Source organism: Hyaena hyaena, unplaced genomic scaffold (assembly GCF_003009895.1).
Source record: "Hyaena hyaena isolate Hyena2069 unplaced genomic scaffold, ASM300989v1 scaffold_25, whole genome shotgun sequence".
NCBI classification, from domain to species: Eukaryota; Metazoa; Chordata; class Mammalia; order Carnivora; family Hyaenidae; genus Hyaena; species Hyaena hyaena.
In genome coordinates, this window is record NW_024080657.1 from 6,081,023 (window position 1) to 6,106,028 (window position 25,006).

At 42.9% G+C, this 25,006-nt stretch overlaps 1 protein-coding gene and 1 pseudogene across 1 annotated transcript in view; one reads left to right on the forward strand and one right to left on the reverse strand.

The window, feature by feature from the left end:
• Nucleotides 1-25,006, reverse strand: part of PTPRT (protein tyrosine phosphatase receptor type T) — an 803,437-nt gene that overhangs the window by 602,358 nt on the left and 176,073 nt on the right. The gene's annotated exons all lie outside the window — the stretch shown is intronic.
• Nucleotides 5,361-6,158, forward strand: LOC120228580 (annotated as a pseudogene).

The window sequence follows — 25,006 nt, forward strand, 5'->3', positions numbered from 1 at the left end:
AGTATCCTGGAATATCAAGGTGAGCCTGATGCAGTCAGAAGGCTCCTTATAGGTTAAAGAGGCGGGCAGAAGAATCAGAGTCAGAAAGGGGTAGGAAAATGCTGAACAGGTAGTTCTGAACACGGAGGAAGGGGCTGCTAGCGAGGAATGCCAAGTAGCCTCTGCAAAAGGCAAGGGAACAGTCTCTCCCTTGGAGCCTGAAGAAATGCAGCCCTGTTGACCCATGTAGACTTCTGAGCTCCATATTTGTAAGATAATGAATTTTCATGTTTCAAGCCACTGAGTGTGTGGTAATTAGTTATAGCAGCCCTAGGGAAGTAGAGGAGGGAATGAGATGGAGGAAATGAGAGAAGGCTTCCTGGAGACATCAGATCATGAAGTCATGAAAGAAGAAGAGAGGCTAATTGGCATCTGGGAAGGAAAGGCCCTCACAGAGATGAGAAGAGACTGGGTCATTTGGGAATAGCATCGCCTGATGAAACACAGATGAGGGTGGAGGGAATGGCAAAAAGGCAACTGGAGAGGTCAATGGGGACCAGATAAGCAAGGGTTTTCCTAAGGAGCCTGGGAGACGATGTAAGCAGGGATGTGACATGGACACCTGTTCTTTCTGGACAACTCCTCAGTGCAGGGTGAAGAATGGATCCGAAGGAGAGACATCAGAGTCAGGGGACACCATGTCCATCACTGAGAGACAAGTGATAGATGTCTGGGCCATGGTAATGGCCATGGGGCTGGAGAGGCAGAGACCTAGACACAGGTTTAGGCAACTAGCCAGGACTTGGTCACTGACTGGTCATTGAAAAGGTAGCAAGGAACCAGTATTAGCACAAGACTAGGATTCAACAGGGGCGCCTGGGTGGCTTAGTCGGTTAAGCATCCGACTTTCGCTTAGGTCATGATCTCGCGGTTTGTGGGTTCGAGCCCCGCGTCGGGCTCTGTGCTGACTGCCAGCTCAGAGCCTGGAGCCTGTTTCAGTCTGTGACTCCCTCTCTCTTTGACCCTCCCCTGCTCACGCTGTCTCTCTCTCTCTCTCCTAGAAATAAATAAAAACATTAAAAAAAAAAAAAGACTAGGATTCAACAGGTCAGGTGAGTCCTGGGCACATGCATGCCTGTGGAGCCACAGTCTTGTCCTGACCTCCACGATGCCTCCTGGTCTACAAAGCACTGTCTACTTTAGGCTCCCTGCCCAGCATCCCAGAGTACTATATGGCTTCTGCATATGAGGCCCAATACTCTGGACTCCATCCCTTTGTGTTTTCATATTCATTTTCACTTACAATGGGCAGTGAGACAGAGTTTGGCTTATAACCTCTATCACTTAATTTTACAACTTTGGGAAGTTAATTAATTTCCCCTGAACCTCAGTTTCTTCATGTGTAAAATCCAGGGTAACAGATCATATCTCACTGGGTCCTTGGGAATACCAAACGCAAATCTCTGAAACATGACAGGCCCCAAATAAATGTGAGTTATTCCCTTCTCCCATCCCTAAGGGCCTCCCACCCTCGTCTCTCTGCCATCCCACAGCCCCCTCCATTAAGGGCTATTCCACCATTTCTCAAGCCTCTGCGATCTCCACTCTAAGCATCTGAGCAGCACTTGGGCATCTGGGGCTCATGTAGCACATGCGATGAAATCAATTTCAGCTTTATGCATGAGGGAGCTGCTAATCTCCCACTGGGACAGGCAGCTCACACTCAACAAGCACCAGGGGGAAAGCATGGCAGTAGTCTTAACAGAACACATCTGAGAAAAGCTGGAGTAGAGGGAAAGGGGGTGGTGGGGAGGGAAGGAGGGAGGGAAGAAATACGCAAATCAGGGCAACTTGAGTCCAGGCAGCTCCATCAGTTGCTATGCTACCAGCCACAGTGAGAGAGCAAAGGAAGGGGGCTAGGGCCTTAGCAATATTGTTATTTTGCAAATTTCTCTCCTCTGAACATCCCCGTGTGCCCAGGGGGGGGATGTCTGACTCCTATCTAACCTGCCCAAATGGCCGAAGTGACTATGAACACCTACTGCTCTCAGGTGTCAGGAAAAGGAGTCCAGATGGATTAAAAGGAGAGACTTACCCACAACAGCCTGCGCAGCGTGTGGGGGGAGTTGAAGAGATGAATTCCCCCTTCATGGAAAGGAACTGAAAAAGTGGCTTCATCCAATCCACCCACCTCTAGCCCCCATATGGCTCCTTCTGTGTTCTTCCATACCCAGTGCAAGGACAGAGTTAGTGTGAGCAGGCCTAAACAGCAGCCCTTTGGGAAAGGGCTCTGGAGCAACAGAACACAACAAGGTCTCATAGACCACGGGCCACCATCATCATCCCCAGAAGCCACAATCCTAACTCAGGCAGGCAGACACTAGGCTCTGAGGACAGAACTGGTGGCTTCATGTTGGCATGCATCATCAGCCATTACAACTGGGTACTTTTGTGGCAGAGAGAGAATATACAAAGAGAGAAAGAGGGCAAATTTATTGGTTATCACATTTCAGGCACTATTCTAGATATTTCGAACATCTTCATCATGTATTTCTTAAGCAGAGACAGAGGGAACCCCCCAAAAAAATACAGAGCAACCTCTGAGGGGATCTACAAAGTGACAGAGTTTTTAGATAGACTGCCTTCCCAGAACAAAATTCAACTTGAAGACAGAAAGTATAATAAGCTTGAATATTTACACGCATAAATGGTTCCATGGGAATACCACCTTTACACAAAGTCTTCTCACAGAAAACAGAAGAAATACTTCTAAACTCATTTTACAAGTCTATGATAATGGTCACGCCAAGACCTTACAAGGATATCACAAGGAAAGAAACTTTCAGTCCAATCTCTCATAAACACAGAGATAAAAATCCTACACATTATCAAACGAAATCCAGTGATACATAAAATGAGTAATAGATCATGACCACACTGGGTTCATTCCAAAACTAAAAGATCAGTTTAATATTAGAAAATTAATCAGTAATAAGGAACTCACCAAACTCCACAGCCTAAAATCAAATAATCCAGTGAAGAAATGGGCAGAAGTCATGAACAGACACTTCTCCAAAGAAAACATCCAGATGGACAACAGACAACATGAAACGATGCTCAGCATCCCTCCTCACCAGGGAAATACAAGTCAAAACCCCACGGAGATACCACCTCATCCCGGTCAGAGTGGCTAAAATGAACAAATCAGAGGACTCTAGATGCTGGCGAGGATGTGGAGAAACAGGCACCCTCCTACACTGTTGGTGGGAATGTAAACTGGTACAGCCCCTCTGGAAAAAAGTGTGGAGGTTCCTCAAAAAATTAACAATAGAACTCCCCTATGACCCAGCACTAGCACTGCTAGGAATTCACCCAAGGGATACAGAAATGCTGATGCATAGGGGCACATGTACCCCAATGTTCATAGCAGCACTCTCAACAATAGCCAAAACATGGAAAGAGCCTAAGTGTCCATCAACGGACAAATGGATCAAGAAGATGTGGTTTATCTATACGATGGAATACTACATGGCAAAGAGAAAGAATGAAATCTGGTCATGTGTAGCAACATGGATGGAACTTGAAGGTGTTATGCTGAGTGAAATAAGTCAGGCAGGGAAGAAGTTACCATATGTTTGCACATTTAAGAGGATTAGGAGGAACTTAATGGAGGACCATGGGGGAGAAGAAGGGGGAAAATAGTGGGGGAGAGGGAGGGAGGCAAACCGTGAGAGACTCTTGAATGCTGAGAACTGAGGACTGATGGGGGTGGGGGAAAGGGGAAAGGGGGTGATGGGGATGGAGGAGGGCACTTGTGCGGATGAGCACTGGGTGTTATATGGAAACCAACTTGACAATAAACTGTTAAAAAGAAGAAAAAAAGAGAAAAAAGAAAATCAGTATAACTCATCACATTAACAGACTAAATGATAAAAATCAAGTAATAATCTCAACAGATGCCAAGGAAGCATTGACAAAAGTCAGTATATATCCATGATAAGACTCGTAATGAACTAAGAACAGAAAGCAAGTTCTTTAACCTGGTAACATAGTCAAAACATAGCCAACATCACAATCAATGGTAAAATACTGATTTCCCCAATTTTACTGGATGTTTGAACTACTGCAAAGGGGCAAAAAAAGACATAAAAGATACAAGGATTGGAATGGAAGTAATGAAGTTTTCATTATTCATAGTCTATGTGATTGTGTATGGTGAAAATCACAAAGAATGTCAAATAATGATGAAAATCAAAAGCGAGTTTAACATACTTTCATATATTAAAGTCAATGTACTTTGCCGTATCATATACTAAATTTCAATCAACAAAAAGGAAAGAGCTTTAAATCATCCAGTGCATAATATGCATAAGCCTTTCTAACCCTGCTTCTACTTCTGCCCTCTTCAATCTATTCTCCACCCTGTAGCCCAACTGATCTTCCTAAAGTAACAACTACATTCCAGTATGTGGCCTCAAACACCACGAGTGAAGTGGCCCCTGCCTGTCTGTTCAGCTTCGTCTCCTGCCACTGCCCCTCTAGCTGCATAGGCTTGAGACAAACAGGTCTATTTTCAAATATTCCTAATATGTTGTGATCCTTTCTACCTCAGGGCCTTTGCCCACACTGTCTCCTCTTCTTCATGTTTCACCTAGTTCACTCTCAAACTTACTTCCTCCCCGACTTCCCCCATGCTCTCAGATATGCTTCTTTAGGTTGTATTTTGTGAGGCTGTTCATCCTGGTCTTCTCTGCTAGAATGAAAACACCATGAGGGCAGAGACCACTTCTATATTTCTATCTATTCACAGCAACTGCCTTGATCCTTAGCACACAGTAAATGCTTCATAAGTATTCATTCAATGAATGAATCAACGCAAAAGTCAGAGGATTGAGGCAATCTATTTTGTTTTGTCTCACTAAAGCTTGGAGTGAAGAATATTTTGAGAGTAGAGAGGGGCTTTAAGAATTGGTAGTTTGATATCATCAGGAAACCCAGCAGCATAAGAAGTCTTGAACAGAGCACTCTACCTCTGAAGAGAGGCTACTGATCCTTGCCCAGAAAGACCCTACTGGCTCGTGCTGAGAACTCAGCTTGTCACTTTTAACATAAGTGTTAATTCTTTTTAATTAAAACAATTTTGAGATAATTATAGATTTACACCAGTTCTAAGAAATAACAGATGCTGTGTATCTTTTACCCAGCTTCCCCAATGATAACTTTGTGCAAAACTATCATGCAAGAGTGAGGACCATGTTGCTTCCGAATATCCTAATCCCAGGTACACCAGCGGTTGGATAAACTGTGCTAGGCAAAGAACTTGCATCCAGATCAGGACTGAAGTACATTAATGTAGGTGATTTAGCTCAAGAAGTCTGATCATGGAGTCTGGCAAGATGGCTTCTCCCAGGAGCATGCCGAAAGACACACAGATGATGGTACAAATCCTAAAATATATGGGGATTACAGAATAGAAGCCAAAAATTAGGAATCAGAGGTTGGAGTTTGCCTTCTGATAGGGACCACAATTCCAGATAATGCAAAAATGTAATCAAGACATGCTAAGAAAGCTACGGTAGATGCATATGATGTAACACTGGCAATCCTGTGTCATGCTGATCAGTCTTTTACCTCCCTCCTCCCCCAAGAAGTTTTTTATTAGATATTGCAAGGCAAAGAAATCAAACTCCTTTGCTGTTAATCAAGCCATATTCAGGCCCTAGGTTATCACCTGATATATTCTGCCTGACTCCTCCAAACTACAGACTTAAGTGTTTACAAAAAAAAAAACAAAAACAAAAACAAAAAAAAACAAAAGGCATCTACCTCTGTGGGAAGAATAGCAGCCCTATGGTTAAGCGCTGGCTCACTTACTAGAGGCCCAAGTATTCCCACATTTGGCACACCAGCCCCACAAACCACATCTGTGTCAACTAAAGTAGGGACTCCAATATCCCTCACAGGGAAAAGTTCTACTTTACAGATGCCCACTTCACAGTCCCCACCTACAAAAGCATCAGTTCCTGCAGCATCCATGATTCACAATGTTCTGATTAATCAATCCATCATTAATTGGTCCAAAAACATGCTTATGACCACTAACATGGTGGCCATCACAAAATACCGCCAAGGAATCATCAAATGCACTGAAAAGAAAATGAGAAGATGATAACTTATGATAATTTGTAATGTAGCCTTGATGCTTGTAACATGTACATGTGGTCTTGAATCCACTGTACCGGTATTCAACATGCATGCTGGTGGCACATTCTCCAAGATAGATCACATACTGGGACATCAAACAGCCCTCAATAAATATAAAAGAATTGAGATCATACCATGCACACTGTCAGATCATAATGCTTTGAAACTTGAAATCAATTACAGGAAGAAGTCTGGAAAACCTCCAAAAACATGGAGGTTAAAGAACACCCTACTAAACAATGAATGGGCCGATCAGGCAATTAGAGATGAAATTAAAAAATATATGGAAACAAATGAAAATGAAAACACAACAATCCAAAATCTATGGGATGCAGCAAAGGCAGTCCTAAGAGGAAAGTACTTTGCTCTCCAGGCCTATTTCAAGAGATTAGAAAAAGCGCAAGTCCAGAATCTAACAGCTCACCTAAAGGAACTAGAGGCAGAGCAACAAGAACGCCCTAAACCCAGTAGAACAAGAGAAATAGTAAAAATTAGAGCAGAAATAAACAACATAGAGACCAAAGAAACAATTGAACAGATCCATGAAACCAAGAGTTGGTTTTTTGAAAAAATAAACAAAATTGACAAGCCTCTAGCCAGGCTTATCCAAAAGAAAAGAGAGAGCACCCAAATAGACAAAATTATGAATGAAAATGGACTTATTACAACCAACCCCTCAGAAATACAAGCAATTATCAGGGAATACTATGAAAAATTATATGCCAACAAATTGGACAACTTAGAAGAAATGGACAAATTCCTAAACACACACTCACTACCAAAATTCACACAGGGAGAAATAGAAAACCTGAACAGACCCATAATGAGTGAAGAAATCCAATCAGTGATCAAAAATCTCCAAACAAATAAGAGCCCTGGACCTGATGGCTTCCCTGGGGAATTCTACCAGACATTTAAAACAGAATTAATCCCAATTCTTCTCAAGCTATTCCAAAAAATAGAAATCGAAGGAAAACTCCTGGACTCATTTTATGAAGCCAGCATCACTCTGATTCCCAAGCCAGACAGAGATCCAGCAAAAAAAGAGAACTACAGGCCAATATCCTTGATGAATACGGATGCAAAAATTCTCAACAAGATCCTTGCAAATCGAATCCAGCAGCATATCAAAAGAATCATCCACCAAGATCAAGTGGGATTCATTCCTGGGTTACAGGGCTGGTTCAACATTCGCAAATCAATCAATGTGATACATCATATCAATAAAAGAAAAGATAAAAACCATATGATCCTGTCAATAGATGCAGAAAAAGCATTTGACAAAATACAGCATCCCTTCTTAATAAAGACTCTCGAGAAAGTTGGGATAGAAGGAACCTACTTAAACATCATCAAAGCCATCTATGAGAAGCCTTCAGCTAACATCATCCTCAACGGGGAAAAACTGAGAGCTTTCCCCCTGAGATCAGGAACACGACAGGGATGTCCACTCTCACCACTGTTGTTTAACATAGTGCTGGAAGTCCTAGCATCAGCCATCAGACAACAAAAGGAAATCAAAGGCATCAGAATTGGCAAAGAGGAAGTCAAACTTTCACTCTTCGCAGATGACATGATACTCTACATAGAAAACCCGACAGACTCCACCAGAAGCCTACTAGAACTGATCCAAGAATTCAGCCAAGTTGCAGGGTACAAAATCAACGTACAGAAATCGGTTGCATTTTTATACACCAATAATGAAGCAACAGAAAGAGAAATCAAGAAACTGATCCCATTCACAATTGCACAAAAAACCATAAAATACCTCGGAATAAACCTAACCAAGGATACAAGAGATCTGTATGATGAAAACTATAGAAAACTTATGAAGGAAATTGAAGAAGACACAAAGAAATGGAAAAACATTCCATGCTCATGGATAGGAAGAATAAATATAGTTAAGATGTCATTACTACCTAAAGCACTCTACACATTCAATGCAATTCCAATCAAAATTGCACCAGCATACTTCTCAAAACTAGAACAAACTATCCAAAAATTTGTATGGAACCACAAAAGACCCCGAATAGCCAAAGTAATACTGAAAAATAAAACCAAAACGGGAGGTATCACCATCCCAGACTTCAGCCTCTACTACAAAGCTGTCATCCTCAAGACAGTATGGTATTGGCACAAAAACAGACACATAGACCAATGGAACAGAATTGAGAACTCAGAAGTGGACCCAAAAGTATACAGCCAACTGATCTTTGACAAAGCAGGAAAGAATATCCAATGGAAAAAAGACAGCCTTTTTAACAGATGGTGTTGGGAGAACTGGACAGCAACATGCAGAAGAATGAAACTAGATCATTTTCTCACACCATGCACAAAAATCAACTCAAAATGGATAAAGGACCTGAACGTGAGACAGGAAACTATCAACACCCTAGAGGAGAAAGCAGGAAACAACCTCCTTGACCTCCACCGCAGCAACTTCTTACTTGACACATCCCCAAAAGCAAGGGAATCAAGAGCAAAAATAAACTGTTGGGACCTCATCAAGATTAAAAGCTTCTGCACAGCCAAGGAAACAACCCAGAAAATTAATAGGCAACCAACGGAATGGGAAAAGATAGTTGCAAATGACATATCAGATAAAGGGTTAATATCCAGAATCTATAAGGAACTCACCAAACTACACGCCCGAAAAACAAACAACCCAGTGAAGAAATGGGCAGAAGACATGAACAGACACTTCTCCAAAGAGGACATCCAGATGGCCAACAGACACATGAAACGATGCTCAGCATCCCTCCTCATCAGGGAAATACAAATCAAAACCACACTGAGATACCACCTCACGCCAGTCAGAGTGGCTAAAATGAGCAAATCAGAGAACTCTAGATGCTGGCGAGGATGTGGAGAAACGGGCACCCTCCTACACTGTTGGTGGGAATGTAAACTGGTACAGCCCCTCTGGAAAACAGTGTGGAGGTTCCTCAGGAAACTAACAATAGAACTCCCTTATGACCCAGCAATAGCACTGCTAGGAATTTACCCAAGGGATACAGAAATGCTGAGGCATAGGAGCACATGTACCCCAATGTTCATAGCAGCACTCTCCACAATAGCTAAAACATGGAAAGAGCCTAAGTGTCCATCAACAGATGAATGGATCAAGAAGATGTGGTTTATCTATACCATGGAATACTACATGGCAATGAGAAACAATGAAATCTGGCCATGTGTAGCAACATGGATGGACCTTGAGGGTGTTATGCTGAGCGAAATAAGTCAGGCAGAGAAGGACAAATATCATATGTTTGCACGTATAGGAGGATTAGGAGGAACTTGACGGAGGAACAAGGGGGAGAAGAAGGGCGGAAATGGTGGGGGAAAGGGAGAGAGGCAAACCATGAGAGACTCTTGAATGCTGACAAAAACTGAGGACTGATGGATGTGGGGGGGAGGGGGGGATAGGCATGGAGGAGGACATTTGTGGGGATGAGCACTGGGTGTTATGTGGAAACTAATTTGTCAATAAACTATTTGTAAACATCAAAAATAAAAAAACATGCATTCTGGGTGTTTTCAAGTTGTGTGACAGAAAATCTAAATGATATTTAATGAGTAAATACAGTTATCCTTCCTGATTGAAATGTTGGATTTTCTTTAATAAAATTAGTAATGGTTTTTCATCAGCCTTTAAGTATAAAAAATAAAACTGTCATTCATCAAAAAAAAAATCTACAGTTCCAGAAAGGGAGGGAGCCAAACCATAAGATACTCTTAAATACTGAGAATCAACTGAGGGTTGATGGGAGTGGGGGACAGGGGAAAGTGGGTGATTGGCATTGAGGAGGGCACTTGTTGGGATGAGTACTGGGTATTATATGGAAGCCAAATTCACAATAAATTATATTTTTTAAAAAATCTATCATGCAACATCACAACCAGGATGCTGACATTGGTAAAGTCAAGACGGCACATTTCCACCACCACAAGGATCCCTCACCCTCCTCACTCCCCCACCCCAACCTCAACCCCAGGGAACCACTAATCCATTCTCCACTTCTAAAACTGACATTGAAAAAATGGCAATTATCTCTGGGGATTGGTGTTTTTTATTCAACATAATTCCCTGAAGACAGTTGCTCATAGCCATAATTTTTTGTGATTGTTGACTGGATTCCATGGTATGGATATACCTGTTTGTCTAACCATTCACCTGGTAGAAAACATCTGGGCTGTTTCTGGTTTTCAGCTACTACAGAATAAAATTGTTATGAACAATCATGACTGTATGGGTTTTGTGTGACTAGAAGTTTTCCTTTCTGCAGAATAGATACCCAGGAGTGCACCTGCAAGGGGCTGCCAATCTGCTATCCCATCTTCTGCACCCACCATCAATGAATAAGTGATCTGGGCTCTCTGCATCCTCACTAAAATTTGGTGCTATTATTTTGTTTTAGCCATTCTGGTATGTAGTGATCATCATCGTGGTTTTGATTTGCACTCCCCTATGGATTATTGCTATTCAACATCTTTTCATGTGCTTATCTGCTGTCTATATATCCTCTTTGGTGAAATGTCTGCTTATTAACTTTTACCTCTAACTGAATCGTTGGTTTCTCCTTGGTTGGTTTTCTTGTTGCTATTCTGCTATTGAGTGTTGAATTATAAGAATTCTTTATATATTCTAGATACTAGTCCTTTGTCACATTTGTGGTTTGCAGATTTTTCTTCCACTCTGTAGCTTGTCTTTTCATTCACTTCACGTGGGCTTTTGCAGATCAAAAGTTTTCATTTTGACGAGGTTCAATTTATCCATTTTCCCAGCTGTAGGTCGTGCCTTCTGTGTCACGTCCATGTTAATTTTTTACTTTTTACTCTACTCAAATTCATCAGTACTCAGAAATCATCTCAGGTTCCTGACAAAATTGTGTTCAATCAAACATTCAGTTGGCAAACACGTAACTATATTTGGTTCTATTTCTTGCCATAGTGTATTTTTCAGTAACGCAGAAATAGTGAAAAAAATGTCTGTTTTGTTATGCAAGTTTTAGTGGCACTCTTCATTTATTTTTTAGAAGCATAATACTTTTAAAATTATGTTTTCAATCAGGATGATGGATAGTTGCCTAAAAATGGGAAATAGGAAGCATATGCTCAAAACTATTAAAAAGATGTAAGACAGTAAAATTCAGAACCTACAACCTGAGAGGCATGTATCCAGCACGGCACTGTCCTTCAGAATCCATTCATTGGACTTGACAGAGAAGAGATGGTAGTGTTACCCCAAATTCAATCAGTTAAGCAGCTGTCAATCTGGGAAGTGTAAGATACACTTAGATGCTTAATATGTGACTTTTGTTATTGAAAAGCTCCATGGAAGAAATACTAAACCTCAGTATCTCCTGTTCCAGAAAATACTGAACAGCAAACGACCATCACTTTTTGGTGATGTTTGAAGATCCTAATTGCTGTAGGTAGTCTCTAAAACTTGGCACCCAACGCTTTACTCTTCTGATATCTACATCCTGTGTCACCCTGACCCTTTGAAAGTGGGATAGACCTCTTTTCACTTCTAACAGAGGACAGCAAATGTGATAGGATGCTGTTACTTCTGAGATTAGGTTACAGAAAGACTACCACCTTCTTTACCCTCTCCCTCTCTCCCTGCCCATCTCTCCACTCCTCCCCCTTCTCTCCTACCCTTCCCTTTCTCTCCTCCCCTCCTTTCCTTCTCTTCCCCTCCCTCCCACCCCTCCTCCCTCATCTTCCTTTCTCCCTTTCTTCCTCCCCCCAACCCCCCCCCGCCCGTTATGAGTTGTCTTTTTGGAGAGCCACAGATTCCCAAAGAAATGAAATCTTCAGCCAACAGCTAATGAGACTCTGAGGCCAACAGCCATGCGAGTGATCTTTTAAGAGGATCTTCTGAAGGCTGACCAACAGTCATGTGAACGAGGAACCTGGGAGATCTTCTCTCAGACTGGACTTAGGATGACTGCAGACTGTGAGAGCCCCGAAGCCAGAATTACCCAATCAAGTTGCACCATGACACCCCAGCCCATGCCTGCGAGACAATAAACCTTTGCTGGTTTAAGCCACTACACTTTGGGGTAATATGTGACTAATCCAACATACATAAATAATTAAATATTTGGAGGAATATCACCAGACTTTTTGTGACTAAAAAGGGAAAAGTCTTGGCAACAAGTTAATACAAATAGGCACAATCAAATGTACACACTCCATGCTTCAAGCTTCCTTTAAGATCAGTTTCAGATTCACCTTTGAAATTAAAGTGTACAAACCAGGCAGAGGACTGGGGAGGACTTGGCTGAATCTACTTGAGATAAAAATAAAAAGACACAGCCTACTTTTTACTAAAGAATGCCCTCAAAGGAGACATTTTAATGCACTTAAAAACGTGTTTGAACATTTGGTAAGCCCAGTGCTTTTCATTTTGCAGTGGTAGGCAAACAAGGGAATTAACATATGGCCATTTTGTATATTTATTCCATGTATTCTATGATAGTGCTATCTACAAAGGCATTAATTTGCAATTACTTGAAAAAAGATACCTGGTAAAGAAACTGTCAACAAGATACTGATGGATATTTGCATAGATGGGACTCAGTGTAACACAGATACAGCTGCAGGACAGGACGGAGGGATCTACATGAAGATATCATGAATTCAAATGTTCTAGCACATACAACACCATTTAATAATAAAAGCTAGCCTTAATTTCTGCCTATTTCTCAATGTGGTGGTATAAAATGAAGGAAAATGTTTAAAACTCATCTTTGTAATCATATATGCAATAAAATGAGAAATGAATTTGAAAGTTTGCCCTGCTACAAAGATAAACTTTGGCCTGTTCAGTGGGGCACATTGATGGTCCCAGTGAAATTACTATCATTTTTCATTGAAGAAAAACACATATAATAACAAAGCTTAAAAAAAAAAAGTCTTGCCTAAAACCTCTTCTAGATCTTAATCAGGAAAGCAATCTGATTAAAGTCACATACACTAAAGGACAAACAGGTTTAATGTAGCAATTCTCCCAAGGTATTAACATTTTCTTTAAAAAAGAGAATTGATCTCAAAGGGCATCATTCCTGTGGAGCACTGCACAGCTTGGAGCCCTTTATGTCCTCTTAAAATTGGCCCATGAATTTCTTCTCCTAGTTTTGATTCACCTCAAGGAAAGGAAATGTAACTATATATGTTCCTGACTGGAAATCCCAATGAGGTTTCCCAATACTTAAGATGTATTTAAGACTGACCCCAAACCACAGAGGTTCTGCCCAAAAGGCTGCTGTGGGAACATTTTGGGGTCTCACGGTCAATTCAAAAGCTACAGTAAAACAGTTCCTTTGCAGACAAGAAGCATGATATGAGCTGTTCTAAGAAATGGGAAGACCACTATTTCTTTTTAAATTTTTTAAATTTATTTATTTATTTCTGAGAGAGAGAGAACATGTGAGCAAGTGAGCGTGAGCAGGGGAGGGTCAGAGAGACAGGGAGACACAGAATCTGAATCAGGCTCCAAGCTCTGAGCTAGCTGTCAGCACAGAGCCCAATGCGGGGCTCGAAAGCACGAACTGTGAGATCATGACCTGAGCTGAAGTCAGATACTCAACCGAGCCACCCAGGTGCCCTGGAAGACCACCATTAAAACTCTGTAGGGCTTGAAGCTCCCAGGAGCCCTTTGAGAGGGCTAGGCTGAACTCACATCTAAAAGTCAAACAGCCTGGGTTCTGCCACTCCTATTTCCTCCATAGCAGCAAGTACCATTTGACTAAAGGTCCTTTGCATTACTCTATGCCATTCTTTAAAAATGACCTTTTGTGACTGCACCAATGGCTCTCCCACAGCTGTGTATTAGAACCATGCAAACAAGTTCTAAAGCTTCTGATGTCCAATCCCAACCTTTACCAATCAAATCAGAGTCTCTGGGGTGCGACCTAGGCATTGGCTTTTTTTTTTTTTTTAAACACCTCAGGCTTTTCCAATGTGCAGGCAGGTTTGAGAACCATCGGGCTACATCATTCATTTTGTTGACCAAAATACCTTCCTTAACAATCATAATATGCAGAACATCTGGATGATTCCTCAACCATCCTATCATTTAGTTAGTAATGCTGTATGTGTATTAATGTCTCTAATCCTAGCCTTGGACGTAGCAGTGAAAAAACACATGAAATGAATGAATGAATGAATGGGTAGCCTTCCTGTCTCTTCCTGGTTTGGGACACAGGGAGGAGTTCTCATGCTTACAAGAGCCCTGCACATTTTAAACCAACAACTAACTCATAATTATGTAGTAGTAATGCACAAAATCTAAGAAGTGAAAGGGAGCGACAGTGTTGGAAAAGCCAACCTCGCAAGTTTTTCTTGGCAAACTACCTAAAGAGCAGTAAAAAGCACCATCCCAAGGATCCAAGACACTACCTCTACCTCTATACCCCCTACAAAATCCTTGTGTACTGAGACACCCCATGTATCTACACAAAATCACATAGGTTTATTCAGTCATCGCGTACTTGTTCAAAGAGTTCCATCCTTCAAGGCCCTGCTCACACTTCACCTGACGTGTTTCAAAGTGCGATACATGCTAGTGGTACATATGTGATTAAATCAGGTGCACACCAGTGGGCACTGATCCATAAATTAGTTTAAGGATCAAACATGTACTTCAGCTTGTGTTAGAAACCTAACAAACTTCCTTTCTCTATATTAATATAGTGATTACTATGATATGAATTCTCATCTGAAAGATCGAGGGAAGTGTGTCATTTTTAAAAGCAAAAGTGTTAAACAAGAGAATAGATAAGGAAAAAATGGTATAAAGGGCGATCAGAAAAAAACGGATGTTGAACCCCGCGCTGCAACTCGCTTTTTTGGGCGTGTCAAAGACAGCCTTTTTAACAAATGGTGTTGGGAGAACTGGATAGCAACATGCAGAAGAATGAAACTAGATCATTTTCTCACACCATGCACAAAAATCAACTCAAAATGGATCAAGGACCTGAACGTGAGACAGGAAACTATCAACACCCTAGAGGAGAAAGCAGGAAACAACCTCCTTGACCTCCACCGCAGCAACTTCTTACTTGACACATCCCCAAAAGCAAGGGAATCAAGAGCAAAAATAAACTGTTGGGACCTCATCAAGATTAAAAGCTTCTGCACAGCCAAGGAAACAACCCAGAAAATTAATAGGCAACCAACGGAATGGGAAAAGATAGTTGCAAATGACATATCAGATAAAGGGTTAATATCCAGAATCTATAAGGAACTCACCAAACTACACGCCCGAAAAACAAACAACCCAGTGAAGAAATGGGCAGAAGACATGAACAGACACTTCTCCAAAGAGGACATCCAGATGGCCAACAGACACATGAAACGATGCTCAGCATCCCTCCTCATCAGGGAAATACAAATCAAAACCACACTGAGATACCACCTCACGCCAGTCAGAGTGGCTAAAATGAGCAAATCAGAGAACTCTAGATGCTGGCGAGGATGTGGAGAAACGGGCACCCTCCTACACTGTTGGTGGGAATGTAAACTGGTACAGCCCCTCTGGAAAACAGTGTGGAGGTTCCTCAGGAAACTAACAATAGAACTCCCTTATGACCCAGCAATAGCACTGCTAGGAATTTACCCAAGGGATACAGAAATGCTGAGGCATAGGAGCACATGTACCCCAATGTTCATAGCAGCACTCTCCACAATAGCTAAAACATGGAAAGAGCCTAAGTGTCCATCAACAGATGAATGGATCAAGAAGATGTGGTTTATCTATACCATGGAATACTACATGGCAATGAGAAACAATGAAATCTGGCCATGTGTAGCTACATGGATGGACCTTGAGGGTGTTATGCTGAGCGAAATAAGTCAGGCAGAGAAGGACAAATATCATATGTGTGCACATATAGGAGGACTAGGAGGAACTTAACAGAGGACCAACCGGGAGAAGAAGGGGGGAAATGGTGGGGGAAAGGGAGAGAGGCAAACCATGAGAGACTCTTGAATGCTGACAAAAACTGAGGACTGATGGATGTGGGGGGGAGGAGGGATGGGCATGGAGGAGGGCACTTGTGGAGATGAGCACTGGGTGTTATGTGGAAACTAATTTGACAATAAACTATTTGTAAAAAAAAATAAAAAATAAAAAATAAATGATTTTACCTTGTGTATCACTTAAAAAAAAAAAAAAAGAAAGAAAAAAACGGATGTGTGGAAAATGCTGCCAGAAGCCCATGCAACCCACCATTGCCCACATCACCAGCTGCTTATGTCCATGTCTCTCTTCCCTACCACAGTGTCACTGCAAGGCAGGACATAGCCAGTCATGCTTCCACAGCCTTCATTTTGTCAAACACGGTACCTCAAACAGGAATTCTGAATAGAAATCATGCTTCTTCTACTGTGTTACCAGCCCCATTTAGGTTAAAGGCAATTGACTAAGGAATGAACTCATGAAACAATTCAGGTCATTGCTAAAAATATAAAATTGCTATTACCCTCAGGAGCAGCCCTAAATAGACAAGGTGCCATGTCGCCCTTCTCCCCCTCCCCAGCTCCCCGCCTGGGCGCGCCCTGACAACACCAGCAGCAACATCTAGGCCCTGACTCCTTTCCACCAGCTTGGCCATCGGGTGACTGGATCTGGGAAGGCACTTGAGTCACAAGAGATTTGAGAGACTTCTTGACATAGTGCTCAACCCTCTAAACTAGCATTTGGGGTTTTTCAGAGAATTAACTCTGACAAAACAAAACAGAAACCTCACTTCCATGTGACTTCTAGCTTGAGAAGGCTTCAGAAATCACCTTGCCCTTCTGGCTCAGACTTCACGTGGTCCCCTACCCTTCCCTCCCATCTGGCCTCAGCCTCCACTGAGAAGCCTGGGGCCCCCCTCACAGAAGCTTTGTGGTATAAAAGGATCTGACACAGCTTAGGAAATGGGTAGACGTGGAGTGTCTCATCTACACAGAGGATATTTTCTCAGTTAAAAAAAAATGTGTTCTCACTTAAGAATGCTAATGGCCCATGCACAGAAATAAAATCCCTGACCTACTTTGAAGCTGAACTTATTAAACAAGCTGACCTTATTACTCAGAAGAGACTGTAAAACAGTAAAATAAAGTCCAAATGGAATTCCTAGCATCCTTCAGTGACAGGAGGGGCCAAGAGAAGCAGAAAAGAGAACCAGAGCCCTGGGCTGGGCATCAGGAGCCAGGGTTCATGTCCAGCCCTTTCATGGAATCTTGCTGTGTGACCCTGGTGATATTACTGTCCCTCTCTGTGCCTTAGGACTCTCATCTAGGGACTAGAAGAGGTTCTCTCTGAGGCCACTTCCATCTGTGATAACTAGGGATTTTATTTTTTTTAAGACTTTAATGTTAAAATGAAAAAAACAAAAAAGAATCAAGTATCAAGGGCACATTACACCAGATGCTAAGAGGCAGGTGAGGGACTAAGACATACACTGTTTCTCCAAAAAGCGAGCCCACAGCTTAGCACAGTGAATCGGGGCGGTCCGTACTGATTAATGGATTTATTTCCTAACAGCAATTTGAAAGCCGCCACAAGGCTACAGCAGACGTAACACAACTTGTGTCTGCAACAAGAATTCCCTCTGGCGATCCACCTGACAACTTCGATTTAGCTGAATGAATCTTTCAGTGCATTTTAAACCGCTGCACAGCCACGAGTGGCCATCTACAAGTTATAATCAGATTTATCACACTGGGAAGGAAGCGAGCGGTGATACATTTCCATGGGGTTTTAGGGCAATAATGTGAGTCATCCCTGCCCATTCTGGAGAAAATCCTGGAGCTGCAAGGTAAATTATCCAAACCGGAATGGGAAGGAGACAGAAGAGGTTGCTGCTGTAACAGGAGGCGTTAGTAACCCACACAATGTTGGATTAGTCAGTCACAATGGGGGCTACCGTGGGATGTTTGATGATATTACTCGGAAAGTGTCGGGATGTGTGTAATAGCAGGACTCCACTCAGTCCAGATCCAGGCTGAGACTACCCCTCGGTGAGTCACTACAACATTGAGCACCTTCACAGAGCTCAGTGAACAAAGCCAATGGGGAAAAGAGATTCCCCAGAAGGAACAAGTGGATCTGGGGTTTGGGGTACAAAATTGCAAGGGCCACGGTCACCCCCAGGGTGAGTTCAGGGGCTATGAAGCTGTATGAACAAAGATCAAGGCAGAATAGGAGTGGAGAACCCTGCAGAGACCAGAGAATATGGGGCCACGGAGAAGGATGGGAGGGGCCCAGACCAGAGACATCTGAGTATTTTCTCCCCATGTTATAGATGTGGACACAGAGATTCAGAGAGCTATGCCCAAGGCCACTGAGCTAGTGAGCAAGCATGTAATTGGAGTATGTATGCTGCTTCCCATCACTGAGGTACCCACCATCCCCCACAACCCTGCAACTCCTCCACCACCCCCAGAACTTCCTGGTTAGCCACCTCACACTTGCCACAGATGCTCCGACTCCTACCCCCTACATCTGCCCATCCCATTCTTTACCCACCAGTCACAGCCCATTGCACCCGTACCAGGACACTCCCACCTTCCTCCAGAGGGTGAACTTTGACGATAGTTTCCTGGCCTGGCACTATTTGTGGCCTTATTCTGGCAGCTATTCCTTGAGCTTTCTGGGGAGTATTCATGTTGCTGGACTCACAAGGTGTTTGTTCATCTTCCCAGAGCACAGTTCTCATTCCCAATGCCAGGGATCAATGCAAACCATGAAGAATAAGCAGAGAGTCCAAGGCTCAAGGAAGGCAAGCCACACCTTGTTGGGGAAGCTTTAAGAGGCTAGTGTAAACATTCCATTGTTTCCAGAGTCCTGAATGTATTCTTGGCCTTTCCCCTGACAAAACCCCTCTAACACAGTGAGCCCCTCCACAGATCCAGTCTGCAGGGTCTCGGTGAACAAAGGGCTTCCATTCCCCTGGGGATGACTGTTCTGTGTCCTACAATGAACACACAGCCCTCTAACAGTAGACAAGGATGCACTCCCTACAGACCTGTCCTCCCTACAGTTCTATCCCCGTCAAACAACAGCGGAAATGAAGACCAAGAGACAGCAAGAAGATGTTTGTCTCCCTTAGAAAGACAATGGCAGTGCAGAGCTTGATGGCATCTCGGCCACAATTTATACTTCCCTGGGCATCCCTGAGGAAGATAACCTCTAGTTTTATTTTGGCTTCTCACCTGGGATTCACAGTTCCTCCGGTTAAGCGCTACCCAAATTTTTCTTGGAGACCTCTTTCCCACAGCCAGCCCAAATGGCTTGTGATCTGACCTTCCATCAGCTCCAGGGGCGGACCTCAATTCAGTCCAGCTGAATGTATCTTTCAGGGCAATTTAAACTTGATCAGCATATCCACAGGCCCACCTCTGTAGTTCAGGGAGGGACACATGACCCACATCTGCCCACTAACAATCAGAGGTAGTCTGTTCAGCCATCCAGAGAGAAAGGTAGGATTAGAACTGCTGTATCCTTCTTTTAACCTTGTGGGGTCAGAGAATGGGGACATGATGGAAGCCAAGCCAAAAATAAAAGTAAAGGGAAAGGCAGGGACAGAGCAGGAAGCCACTGGCTGAGCCTGTAATCAGCCCACATCAGAAGTGTGAGACCTGTTCTCTTATTTATTTCCATAAACCAATAAATTCCCTTACTGATTAAGAAAAAAGCAAAAACAGAGAGAAACAGAGAGCGAAAGAAAGGGCAGGGTAGAGAAGGGACGGGAAGTGGCAAGGCAGGAAGGGGAGAGGAGAAATTATTTTTAGGACTGGGGTGAATGCAAGCTGAGAGACATATCCCTCAGACCCGCTGCTCCACCTCAACCTAAAAGTGGTCTTGGCTACGCAGGCAGAGCTGTGTGCAACGGCCCCACACGGAGCCCTCATGGTCCAGCCAATGCTCCTGTCTCTGCTCTTGTCACTCAAACTCAGAAGTCATCAATTTCTCAAAAAGAAAATCATGAGACCTCAGCTCTCAGGGGAGCAAGCTCACAGACCATTCTTCCATTCACTAGAGAGAAGAATGGTCTCAAAGTGGGAGGGAATTCACCCAAGGCCCCAATGAATCCGAGAAAAGAGTTGGCCCTAGAGATACCACATCTTCCTGAAGAAGTATGCAAAAGCAGATGACACCTTAACCGGCCCTGCTTTCTGGCGCAGTTCTTGACATCTGGGAACTGGCCTGCTACCATCAGCTAGGAGGTCAGGCTGGTGGAAGCTTGCCTGACACTCCCAGCTAGGCCATTCTGTTCTCTGGTTGGCCTAAACAATCTCACCCAACACCCAGACCAGACCAGCTTGCTGATACCATGATGAAGTGAAGTAGGACAAGACCACTTCATCATTTTTTTTAAGAAAAAACAAGGCCACTGTGTGCAAACCACAAACACACATCACCCTCTCCTGGCTCATGTGAGTCTATTGCATCTCAACTAATCACCACTTTCATCCTGCTGTAGTACTGCCTCCGACTGGATTAAACTTATTCAAATACCTGATCACAGAACTTGCCCCACTTCCTGACAGATTTCAGTCTAGAGCAAATGCCCACTCCCTGCCTTGGATGCTCCTCCACCCCAATTATCCAACCAAAGCCCAAATCCTAGAGTAAGTCCTTCTAACACCTTCTTAATGAAACTCCCCAAGGCTCTTCATGGTGCACACTCTCCCGCTCTGCAGTGAGTCACAAACTCAACTAGTCAACTCCAAGTGTTTCCTGTAAACAACACAGCATCCTGCAGCTGGAGGGCATTGACCTGGAAAAAAAAAAAAAAAAAAAAGGGTCCACTTCCTTGGCCCATCTCTCCAAGTTCAAGCTCTGCACCTGAATCTACCTGCACTTCCCCATCCTACCTTATGCCATGGAACACTAGATACCATTCCAGGCCTTTGCACCTTCCACATGCAGATCCTGTTACCTGGAAAGCCCCTCTTCACTCCCTCCTTGAGACCTAGTATAGGAAGCCTTCTCTGGCTCCAGATAGAGTAAATAAATCCTCCCTCCTCTCCACCACTTGCCCATGCTGCACATACACTAATTGTGGTGCGTGGCACAGTGAACTGAAATTATGTTTGCCCTCTGTAACCCCCCCATGCTAGGTACAAAGCTCTTTGAAGGGAAGAGGTGTGCAATGTCCAGTACAGAGGCTGAAACAGAATAGAAGGTCTGTACAATGGCTATTCAGTTTTTTCCTGCACTGAACCAGATGTCTCTCCTATTCAATGACTGCCATATTTTAAATCCTATTCAAAACAAAAGCCAAAATGATAATGTGTAAATCAAAGCCCCTGTGAAAACAAAGGCTTTGGTCTGTTATAATAGTGTCACTTGTCATTTGCAGGGTCCTCTGTGATTTGCAAAGCACTTCCCTCATTACCTTACCTCATTCAAGGCAATCCTCATGGCAACCCTGGCTTCTGTTATGTCTACTCACTCTTCCAAGCTGCTTCAACACTTGGAAGACTCAAGGCTAGGACACAACCAGGGAATAAACTATGGCAGGTGACAGGTGGTCGTCGCTCCAAATTCACTGGAGGCCCAGTCAGCTCATGGGTTCATGGCCGAAGGGTTTTCTGGGAACCAAATCTGATATTTGCAATCTCACTTTATACCTACCTGCCTTTAGTCATGTGTTAGATTAAATATACAAATATTTTAATTCAATGCCACCAGCATTTGAACAATGATTGGAAGTCAGATATAACTGGATAGGAATTTGGACTCATCTTATTACCTATATGACTTTGGGCAAAGGGTTTAACCTCTCTGAGCCTTGGTTTACCCAATGGTAATACAGAAGTTTAGTAGGACCAAGTCATGGAGTGATCATGAGGGTTAAAAGATAAAACGTTAAGTTGAGAACTTCTCCAGTGGCTGACATACAGTAATAATACACATGTAGTAAATCATAGCTATTAATATTTTTATACTGTTATTAAGTAGGATGATTCTAGGCCATTTACCATCAGATAGATTCCGTGCTCTGGCTCTGTTCTGCACAACAGGGGAGAGGTTGGGTGGGAGGGCTACAAGGTAAGAACAAGTTTCCCAGGCTCCTGTAGTTAGCTGGCTTCTGATTTGATCAGTTAGATGCACTCAGAGAAGACTGGAGGGTAAAAGGAAAGGAGAGTCCAGAGCATGTATATACATATGTATTCCAGGGCATACACATGCAGGGATCTCTCTACCTCTCTCTTTCCCGCTGACTCAGGCAGGGGCTCTTGTAGCTCCTGCTGGAGTCTTCTTTCAGAATTGCAGCTGCTTTATAGTAACCCAGAACCCTGAACTCCAATAACCCTATCTTTATCTTGTGACTATCCAGCCTAGTAGTAGCTTCTGGTCACGGTTAATCTCTGAATTGGCTCACCCTATAACCAATTTCCTACATTAAATTCCTTCTGTTTTAAATATCTAGAGTTTGTGTTTTCTCTGCTGGACCTTGACTGACAAATACACTAGATATGTACACTTAAGCAAAGTTGCTTTCTACACTAGAGTTTCTTCAATTAGCAAAATGTTGCTAATATCTGCAAAGATACAATAAAACACACAGGCACAGATCCACCTCAGTATCTGGTACATAGTCATCTTAAGAAACTGGGTTTCTTCTTTATCTATTGGGAAAAAATGCTGTGCAGATACATCATTCCAAGAACTGTACTGTAAGGAAACCAGGAAGAATGAAACTATGTCACAGTTAACAATGACCACTACAAGTTTATCTACCATACAGAATCTTGAAACAACATAAAAGTATAATTAAAGAATACTGTTATTATGAGTTGAATTGTATCCCCCCGCCACCCCAAAAGGCTATTCTGAAGGCCTAGTGCCCAGTACATCTTAATTGTGAATAGGGCTGTTGCAGGTGTAATTAGTTAAGATGAATGGTCATGTTGCAGTCGAGTGGGCCCTGATCCACTATGATTGGTGTCCTTATAAAAGGATGGCGATGTAAAGATGTAATGCACCACCATTTGAAGATGGAGGACTGGAATGACAGGTCTATAAGCCAAGGAATTGCAAAGATCGCCAGCACACCACCAGACACTGGGAAGAGGCAATGAAGGGCTCTTGTACAGGTTTCAGAGGGAGTGCAGCCCCACCAACACCTTGATTTCAGACTTCTAGCCTCCAGAACTGTGAGAGAGCACGCGTCTCTCCTTTTATCACACCTTGTCTTTAGTGCTTTGCTGCAGCAGCCGTAGTTGGTGAACACAACTGTAAAAGGAGGTGGTGCGGTAGGCAAGATTCTGAGTGTCTCTCTACACTCAGGTTCCCTTGTGTTAATGTCCTGTACTTCCTGGGTGGTGAGTAGGGTATCACACAACACTCCTGACTCTAAGAAAGTCTATCATGAATAGACTTCACCTAATGAGGTGAGCCTTAAAAAGAAATGGGGCTCTTCCTGGTAAAGAAGATCTGAGGGGCAAGAGGGTTTGGTGCAAAGGAAATTCTCCACCATAGACTTTGAAGATGGAAGAAGTCACATGACAATGAAGGCAGGTGACCTCTACAAGTTGAGAGCGGCCCCTGATGGAGAACCAGAAAAAAAAAAAAAAATTCAGACTTGATATCTACCATGTGGAACAGAATTCAACCAACAGCAGAAATGAATTGGGAAGCAGATTTTTCCCCAAATGAAAATTCATCCTATGAGGACCTTGATTTCAGCCTTGTGATACCCTGAACAGAGCCCAAGCAAGGCCCAGGCTTGTGACCTGCAGAACTCTGAGATAATCATGCACTATCTTAAGCTGCCAAAACTGTGCTAATTTGTTACACAGCAACAGAAAACTAATACAGACAGGTACACTCACTGACTACAACTGTTAAATGTAAATATGTCAGAGGCCATAAAGGAAAACACAAAATATGGGTAATGTAACATTAACCTAAAACCATGTGAAATACACATGGTATGGTATTTCCATCTGATGGCATCTCTGCCAAACATATACATGTGGATAAAAAAAAAAAAAAAAGACAAACTATGGATGTACTAGGTGACAAGACTGATATTCAAAGCTGCCTTTAGTCTTCTTTTATCATTTTAAGAATTTTTTAAAAATTATGAAGGAACATGATTATTCCTGACCCCAGTCCATGTGGAACAGACCAGTATAAGTTTTTATAGTGAGCACTGTCTCCCAAAAGCTCAAGCTACTTAAAATACAGAGCCACATAAGAGCCAAAATTTCATTAAATTCCATTAGAGACAGGTTATTTCTTAGTTAGATTAATGTATCATCAAGGAGTCACAAATGACTCTTTTCTCTGGAAATTCCTTGTAAGACTTCCCTGCTATCACTCATCTCCCACCCAACAGGAAGTAGAAGAGATATCCATCCTTGTGACTAAAATCCCATCTGTGTTAAAGACCAAAGGTGGTTGGCAGGCTCCACGCTTTCCTCACCTACAACGTCCAGAGGGAAAGTTTAAGAACCAGGACACTGGCTCCCCATGTCCTCTTTTCCTCTGTCACAATCACAAGCAAAGTTCTGAGAGTGACTGCTCTACTGTCTTGGGTCTCAGAGAAATGGACAACCATAGGAAAAGCTCCCATCAACCTCCAATGGCCCCATCATGTGAATACAACATAAACCTTGTAGTCTGCAGCCTCTGGAGTGTGGGCTCATTTGTTACTGCAGCATTACCTAGCACCTCTTATCTAGTAGGGTTCACGCTATGCTTCCCCTTTTTACAAGTGGGTAAAAGGAAGCTGAGAGATGAAATAATTGACTCAAGTTCCTACATCTGCTAGGTCCTAATGACAGGACTGAGATTTGAGTTCAGGGG